Below are 9,670 nucleotides of genomic sequence, written 5' to 3'. Positions count from 1 at the left end.
TGGTGAGACGGAGAGGCTGGAAGCCTCACCAGTGCGGAAGGGTCTCTGTAGGGGATTGGCTCTGCCACGGCACCTGACACCCTTGCAGGAACCCACACCGGCCACAGGTCAGGCTTGCTGCTGTCTGGCTGGTCTTAGCGAGTGGCCTGTGACCCTTGGAGATTGTGGGAGGAGCAGCCTCCGGCTTTTAATGAGGGTGGGAGTCTCCACCTCACCCCCATAGGGAACAGCCACAGGCTTCCAACCCGCTGCTGGAGAATGGGGGGACTTCCCGACAGCAGAGCCTCTGGCTGCTCTTGCAGTCGTGGGGTAACCGAGTATCCCCCTTTTTCTAAGAAATGGTTTATTATTTTTTCCCTCTCTCTTCTTTTCCTTGGTTGCTCACTTCCCACTAAGCCCTTCAGAAATGCAAATCTAGCCTTTCACCTCCTCCTCACCAGACATTCCCCGTGGGCAAGTTCTTCTAACCCTGTGCGCCCAGACAGATCTCTCCGGATTTGCAGAGGAAAGCATATCCTCCAGCAAGCTGTCCCGGACTCTCCTCCACCAGGAAGGCATCAAGAAAGCAGGCCCGTTTGGCTACTTTTACAACTTATTTCTGCCCAAGGCACCAGGAAGGTGCCACCTGAGATGTCTGGGAGATAAGGCACCAGGCTAGCAGAGGGACCCTGCCCTTGCCTTAAAAAAGATTTCACTTTCTGCTGCAAAGGTGACGCAGCACATTTAAAGGCAGGACGTGTTGTGCCCCTTCCCCAAGTTATGGCTTCAGAATAAGTTCACTGTTTTTGTATCAGAACTCACTCTTGTTGATTGAACTCTGCATGCGGCAAGCAACTCACCTGGTTTTTGGTCAGAATGGGGCCTCTGGTTCAGGGTTGTCTTGTGGGGCCAGAGACAAAGAGCTTGCAGCATGCCGTCTTCCTTGTGCGCAGGGTGTGCAATAAATGTTAAAACCACGCGTGTTCTCGTGTCCAGGCCGGGCACATCTCTGGAAGTGTGTGCGCCCAGCCTAGCTGCTGCTGCTGTGGGATGCTCACCCACTTGACAGGACCAGCTCTCCAGAAATGGACCCTCGACCGCCTGACAGGGCCAATTCTCCAGAAACAGACCTTCAGATTCAATGGAATCCCTCCAAAGAATCCACAAGTGATATTTTTTGGAGGGGGCAGGGAGAGGGACACATGTGTTAAAATTGACATGGTGACGCCAAGATTTTAAGAAGTATGTTGAAATGTACAGGGCTAGTTACAGACAATAAATGATCTTAGACAACAAGGTTGGAAGTCAGACTCTTCCATGATGCAGGCTAGAAGACAGACAAACAGATCCGAGGCAGGGAACCAGGGCTCCAGAAACAGACCCCCCACATCCCCTAATATAAGACAAAGTGATCACCGCAACATATTGAGGGAAAGACTGTTTCAAAAACACTAGGGCTGGATCCGTTGTGTATTTTTAGGAGAAAAGTAAATATTTTCTTTGGCCTCAGACCACCATTCTGAAAGTTGATTACAGGCAGATTGAAGGTCTAAATGTGGAGGGTAAAACACTAAAGAATCAGGAAGAAAACACAGGCCTGTCTTCAAGAAGATGGGCAGGCAAAGATTTTTAAAAATTATTTTTTATTTTATTTTAAGTTCCAGGGTACAGGTGCTGAATGTGGAGGTTTGTTACATAAATAAATGTGTGCCACGGTGGTTTGATGCACCTATCACCCCACCTAGATATTAAACCCAGCATCCATTAGCTGTTTTTCCTGATGCTCTCCCTCCTTCTGTCCCCTCTGACAGGCCTCAGTGTAGGATGTTCCCCTCCCTGTGTCATGTGTTCTCACTGTTCAGCTCCTACTTAATAAGTAGAACATGCAGTGTTTGGTTTTTGCTCCTGTGTTAGTTTGCTAAGGATGATGGCTTCTAGCTCCACCCAGCCCTTGCAAAGGACATGATCTCATCCTTTTTATGGCTGCATAGTATTCCATGGTGTATATGTGCCACATTTTCTTTATCCAGTCTATCACTGATGGGCATTTGGGTTGATTCCATGCCTTTGCTATTGGGAATAGTGCTGGAATTACCGTATATTTGCATGCATCTTTATAATAGAATGATTTATATTCCTTTGGGTATATACCTAGTAATGGGATTGCTTTGGTCAAATGGTATTTCTGGTTCTAGGTCTCTGAGGAATGGCCACACTGTCTTCCACAATGATTGAACTAATTTACATTCCCACCAATAGTGTGAAAGTATTCGGCAAAGATTTTTTAAATGGAACCAAGAAAGCACTAATCATAAATAAGTTTGAAAAAAAGGAACTTTATGAAAAATTAATAATTTTTGTTCAGCAAAATACACCATTAGGAGAGAAAAAGGCAAGCTCCATATGGTGAAGGCAACTTGCAATCCATGCATTAAATAAATACCTGCACACAAGAATGTAACAAGATTTCCTGCAAACTGGTAAGAAGACAAACCAAAAGAAAATCTCAGCAGAGAACCTGAGCAGACACAGCATGAGAGGGGCGGTCACATGGCCTGCAAATATATGAAAAGGAGCTCAACGTCAGCAGGCATTAGGGAAACGCAAGTTAAAACCAAAAGGAGACACCAGAATGTCAAACATGAAAAGACCAAATTTACAAGTGTGGGAAATACTGATGAACAGATGTGTGCGTGGCCAACGGGAGTGTCCGGTCCTCGGCCTAGAAGGGCAGAGCTTGGGCTGGGGAACAGCAATAAGATCAATGGGAAGTTGAGGGCAGCAGCCAGGACTGGGGGTGGGGAGAAGGACCCACAGGGTCCAAGCACTTCTTATGTGGGATGACAAGGTGCTGGATTCCTGGTCTCCTGCCACACTTGAAGCCATTTCTAGCGGTAGAGTCACGATGTTTATGCGTAGCTTATTTGGTTAAAACTCATTAAACAAAGGCAAAAACCAAAGAGTGAATGGGAGGGAGGAAACATGGCTGTGAAAATGACACAATTTTTAAGGGGTTTGCCTGGGGACACGCGAAGAGAAGGGGGGAGGTGGAGCTGATGGAAGTTTCAAGGACAGTGAGGGAGACCCTAGCCCCAAGTATGGTGAGAGACACCCCAGCCCTGAAGATGGTGACAGAGACCCCAGCCCCAGGGACAGTGAGAGGGACCCAAGCCCCAGGAGGGTGAGGGACCCCCAGCCCCTCTGGTGACTGTGATACAGGAAAGGAGAGCTGGATCTCCCAGGAGGGCCTTGGGAGAGGGTCCCCAGGATGTGCTGGGTCCCCGGGATGTGCTGGGCTCTCAGGAAGCACTTGAGGAGGAGAGGTTTGTCAATCATGTGGCCAAATACTAGAGTGATGGGTTAGGGAGGACATGAGGGTTAGGGGGACATGAGGAATTGCTGGTATGGGGCAGGAAAGTGGCAGCTCAGAGCCAATTACAGCTAACAGTAGAGTAGGGAAGGACCCACACAACCAGCCGTGACCGCAGATCCAGGGACACCAGCGAGGTGTTTTGTGCCAGGCCTCCCTCAGTGTCACTTCTCCCTGGCAGGCTGCAGGCAGCAGGTTGCGGTCCTGAGAAGCCAGAGCCGTGTCCACACTGGCACCTGTGCTGTGCCTCCTGGAGGCAGCACATGTGACGGTCTGTGATTCTTTTTCCTTGGGCCCTGTTTTCCCTCACTAGGAAAAACATTGTCCTAATAAATTGCCCTATCTGTTCCCTTGTTCTCTTATTTAAGAACTCAGGGGCCAATTCCTCAGGCCATCTGTTTTGTGCCTTAAGCATGTGAACGTCAGTGGACACAGTTACCGTGCAGTCCTCACTCCCCACCCCCATCTTTTAAGCCCGGGTCTGTACGGGCCTGTCCAGGGCCATCTGTAGCATCCATCAGGGTACAGGGGAGAGAGGAGGACTGTAGGAAGCCCCGGAAGTCTAAATCCACTGACACTAGGAAGGGTGGAGGGGCCAGCACAGACTGTGTGGAAGGACACGGCGGGAGGTGAGGGTGCAGGATCTGGGACTTGAGGAGCCCCTGGGGAGGTGAGGGAGGGTGCAGGGTCTGGGACTTGAGGAGCCCCTGGGGAGGTGAGGGTGCAGGGTCTGGGACTTGAGGAGCCGCTGCCACGTGAGCTGAGACAGAAGAGGAGCAGAGGGGTGGACCCCAAAAGGCAGGCAGTGTGCTAGGGAGGCAGCCCCTCTGCAGCATTTCTTTAAGGGGCTTGAGTCAAGGTGTAAATCACCTGCAGGAGCGGCAGACTTGTTGTCACTTGTTGCTTCGAAGGCCGAGCTGTGCTGAGATGGGCCAAAGATGGCCCAGCTTTGCTTGGGTTCCAGGGAACCGATGCTCAGTCCTAATGCTGGGGAGGTTTGGAGAGAACACGGGCCCCACAGAGCACCCGGGAGCCCACAGGGAAAGGAAGACGTAGGCGTCTTTCTACTCGGAAAAGCATAAACTGCCTCCTGGGTTTCCCTGACACCATAATGAGAGGTAGGCTTTTGGACCCCGCTCTAATTTCTGGGCGTGAGCAGCAGGTACCCCACTTCCACCGTCTGGAGGTGAAACGGGAACCTGCATAAAGCTGCTGTTTGTTACTACAAGGCCAGACCGAGCCTGGAACCCACGCATCACTGTGTCAGAACCAACGGGGCACACGGTCGCATTCTGCTGTCAATCTTCTGAAGACTAGACCCTCGGCTCAGTTATTTTAGAATCTGTTCCATTTCAACCCACATGGGAGGTGAAGCCACTCGGTGCTTAGATGCCAGGTAACCCCGATGACTGGCCAGGGCCAGGTACTCACCGATGCCACCGGGAACCTTAGTAGGCAAGAATCGGTGACTGGCAGAGCCCACGCATGCCCCAGCATAAGAGCAAATATGTTGGGAAATGGGCGATAATTCCTACAATAGAAATAATTCTCAGAAAGCCAACGCCACGGGAACGCCAGGCCACTCTGGGCCACTCTGTGCTGAGTAGAGGGCTGCAGGTGCCCCGTACTTGGTTGGGGTGGCACCAGGAGCAGAAGGATTTGGGGAGGGTTCGAGGGATCCCATCGCTCCTCCCGTCTGTCTCTCCTTGGGGTATCTCACCCGGCAACTAAGACATCCCCTCTGCTCTGAAGAACAGATTTATTTCCAGGGAGAATATTTGCATTTCCAGCAAAACAAAAAGGACATTTCCAGGGATTTCCTCCTGGAGTTCTTTAAATAAAAGAGCAGCCATGCTAGTTTTCATCTCAGGAAGGAGGGGAGTGACTGTGCTGAGCTCGGGACTGTGCTGGGGGTCACGGCTGACTCCGTGGGCAGCTTCACTGAGGCAGTCGCAGGACCTGCCCTCCTGGACCCGGAGAGATGCGGTCACCGCGTCCTGGGGCTGGCCGCTCTGCTTAGCACACCACAGGATCACACACACACACCATGTGCACACACCCTGCACACCACACACGACACCACGCACACACCATATACACACACCACACACACACACCATATACACATCACACACACACCATATACACACACCACACACACACCATACTATACACACACACACAACATATATACATAATACACCACACCCCACACATCATTATACACACACCACACACATGTACACCACACACACCATATACACACCACACACACACCATATACACACACCACACCACGCACACACCATATACACACCCCACACACATGTATACCACACACACACATATACACATAATATGCCACACCAGGCACACACCATATACACACACCACACACACACCCCATACTATACACACACACACACCATATATACAAAATACACCACACCCCACACACCATATACACACACCACACACACACATACACACCACACCACACACAGCACACCATATACACACCATATACACATAATGCACCACACCCCACACATCATATACACACACCACACACAGCATACACATCATACCACACACACACCATGAACCACACACACAACATATACACACACCACAAACATAATACACAACTCCACACATATCACACTCCTGACACTCATCATATACACACCACACACATACACCCCCCATACACATCGTATACATCACACCACACATACATAATACACACGCCACACACATGCCACACTCCTCTCGCACAACATATAAGCTACACCACACACACTACACACACCATATACACCGCACTGTAAATACACGTAATATGCACACCATGTACACACACTACATACCCCACACAAAGCATGTATACCACACCACACACACACCATATGCACACACCACAGATGCACACAATGCACACACCATACACACTGTACACCCCATGTTGTCTCACATACACACACGTTGTTGCAGGGCATGGCCGCTGTGGGGGACCAGTGAGTGGCCCCCAATCTCACAGCCTCCTGAGTGGGTTCTAGCTCTCCCAGGAGGGGAAGCTGTCCTGTCTCTGGAGGCCCCGTCTGAGCGATGGAGGTGCCTCCTGCCTCCCTGGCTCTTCTGAGGAGTGGGTACCCCACAACTCCCATCAACTGCAGTTGCAAAGGCCCCCACAGGCCAGCCCTGCCTGACAAGCTACGGGTGGGAATCCTGCCGAACAACACAAAACGCAAGCCGGCATCACAGGTCTGGTCAAACAGAGGTTCCTGCCATTAGCCCTACAGGAAAAAGCAAACCTCACTATCCAGAGCTCAGGCTCCCACACACCCCGTCCGTGTGCCCAAGGGACTGCGCTCACGATGGGATACAGAACCCAGACCAACGAGGCTGCTCCCTCCTGCCAGGCGCCTGGGGCTTGCCCTTGATTCCAGGGTGAGGGGATTTAGAGTCGCTTGTCCCCATCGAGCGGGGCTTTCCTAAGCAGAAAGCTGACATTTTCTCTGTACTTTGTAAAGGGAGGAGGCCCTGCACACCCTCTGGGAGGGTGCAACACGCTTTGTCCATGTCTGTCCTCACCTTCCCAGTCCTTCTACTGAGAGGGCCTGTGCTCTGGTTGGGCTGACCAAGCAGCCAGACAAAGCAGGTGAGACTCAGGTGTTGGAGGACCAGGTACGCACACAGGGCCACGCACACATGCTGGAATCCTCGCTGCCTCTAAAATCCCTGGGCGATCACACGCTTCCTGACCAGGTATGCACACAGGGCCACGCACACACGCTGGAATCCTCGTTCCCTCTGAAATCCCAGGGCGGCCACACGCTTCCTGACCAGGTAGGCACACAGGACCATGCACACACACTGGAATCCTCATTCCGCTGAAATCTGCCTGGGCAGCCACACGCTTCCAGTGCAGGCAGAGGGAGCCAGGCTGTGGGAACCCCGGAGGACGGTGTCTTGCCGAGGGATTCACCCTCCCTTCAGGCACCTCGCCCTGGGACGCCAGAAGTGAGAGACAATCCGAGCACATCCACATAATGTGGAAATGCTGTCCTATCACCCGTCTAAACAAAGCTCAGAACTGTCCGCATCGCCCCCCTCCCCGACGGGGTCCCAGCTGGCCCAGGAGGAATTTCACTCACAGGCCCAGCAGAGGCCAACGCCGGCGCTCAGAATCCCGCAGTGTCTAGACACTCACAGCAGCAACACGGAAGCGGCACAGAAACAGCCCCAGCGGCCATGACCCAGCTCCACAGGGCTGTGGCGAATGCAGGCAGGCCTGGGCTGGCTCGGGTGGGCTGAAGGCAAAGGCAGTAAAAGGATATGTCTCTGCCCCTTTCATTGACATGCCATTGATGTCTGTTCATATAGATGCCTCTCAATGGAGCCACCGCTCTAGCGGTCTCTTACTTTATTGTTTGCTGAATGGAATAAAATACTGGACTTCACACACATGAGGCCTGCATGCGCATTTTTACTGCACACTCCAACCCCAGCCTGTGCACTTCCCTCCCCAAGGATTCTTAAACATTTAAATGCCTCGCCCCTAAAACAAAACACACGACCACAGGAAAAGCCCTAGAGGAAATCCCTGAGAGACGCTCTGAGGGCTCCTGGCTCTCTGCCTGTGGGCACCCACCACTCCTGCTGGAGGCGATCCCTCATTGACAGGAAGTGCCGGGAAGGCGTGTGATGCGGTTTGACTGGGAGCAGCCCTACAAAGGCACTATTCTACAAGCTGAAAACTAGTCTCTGCTTTCTTTTAGAGGCTGGAAAACCTTTGACTGAAAGTCCAGCCAATTGTCTCCTGCAACTCTTTGCCATTCTAGAGAATTCTTCATAGTCGTCTCAGTTTAAAAGCCGCAGAAACCAGCTTATTCATGTCCGTGCCGCCCTGTTGAAGCCGATAAGAGATAAACGCCAGCAGGTGCATCTCGCTCCCTTTCATGGGGCAACTTAACTGCTTGGCTGCTGGAGCGAAGACGCAAAATTAATTTGGGAATGGACAAAGCACAGTAAATCCTGTTTTCTTTAGTATCAAAATCTCACATATATAGTAAATGTGTTTTTAAAAAGAAAAGTGATGTAGGAAACCCTCCTTACACAAAAAGCCTACAGAAATTCGTCTCACAGCACTGCACGGGAGATTTAAGTGGCATATTACACATCAAAATAGAATATGGTGCCGAGAAGGTTCCTGTTCCATTTCCAGGAGAGCTGTGACCCTCTACTAAGCATCCAGGAAGTCCTCACACTTGGCTCATCTGTCAAATTAGCAAGTCTGTGCAGTGGCTTAAGAGGAGGAAGATAGTTCCACTAAATCTCTTATTTATATAACAACAGTTTTGACATTCCTGCAATGACATCGTTTCTTCTTCAAGGACTTTCCTGTAAGTGAGGAACTGTGGTGTGATTTGCAAGGCGTTTGCTCCAGTTCTCCTCTTCCACCAAAACGCCTGAGCCAACGCCCCCGGCCCTTGTGTGAATGAGTCCTGCAATGTGATGGGTTCTTTAAAGATTTCTGCAGCCCACAGAAGGGGGGCCTGGACTTCCGTGTGAGGCACCACCCCCACAGCTGCCTTTGGGCCGATGCCTGAGGAGCTAGGCCTGGGCATTGGGGACCCCCCGGCTTCTGGGAGAAGGAAAGTCTCCACCGAGCGCTCTCCTGCAGCTCAGAGTCAAGTTCATGTGTCATGGGGACGGTGGCAATTGCTGCATGTTTCATGTTCATGGTTCATGCTTCCCGTTCACGTTCCATAGGGACGGTGACAACTGCTTTTGCTTCTCCCATCCAAAAGCAGGAACAAGAGTTTTCTTTTATGCTGCATCAGAATGAGAGGTAACTGGGCCAGCATGCAGGGTCCTCACCCGTGTCGCTGTCCACACTGGCTATGTCCCCGGGCCAGGGCCCTGGGTAGGGGTGTGGAGTGGGACACGGGACTCAGCAGAAGTTGCCACCCTGAGAAGAGCAGGCGGCCACCAGACTGCCTGGGGAGACACACCCTGGCATTGTGTTTCAACGTCAACTGTCCGAGTGCCCCCGAGAGCCTAAGGAAAGGAGAAACTGGGCTTGCTAAGGGAGCCTCTCCATTCTCTCCACACCGTTGGCGGTCTTGGCTCCACCCTAGCCCAGCACCATGGGAAGTACCACAGTTACAGCCACTGGGTACAGGGGGTGGGCCGGGTTCCCTTCACAGCACACAGCGCCCCGGTCTCCACCTGAGCTGCCACCAGTCTCCTGAAACCCCGGCACAGATCCCCCACGGGGGTATTCTTACCCAAGCCCAGAGACTCCCCTCCCACCAT

This window comes from Theropithecus gelada, chromosome 4 (assembly GCF_003255815.1).
Source record: "Theropithecus gelada isolate Dixy chromosome 4, Tgel_1.0, whole genome shotgun sequence".
Taxonomy (NCBI): Eukaryota; Metazoa; Chordata; class Mammalia; order Primates; family Cercopithecidae; genus Theropithecus; species Theropithecus gelada.
This window is presented reverse-complemented; position numbering follows the sequence as displayed.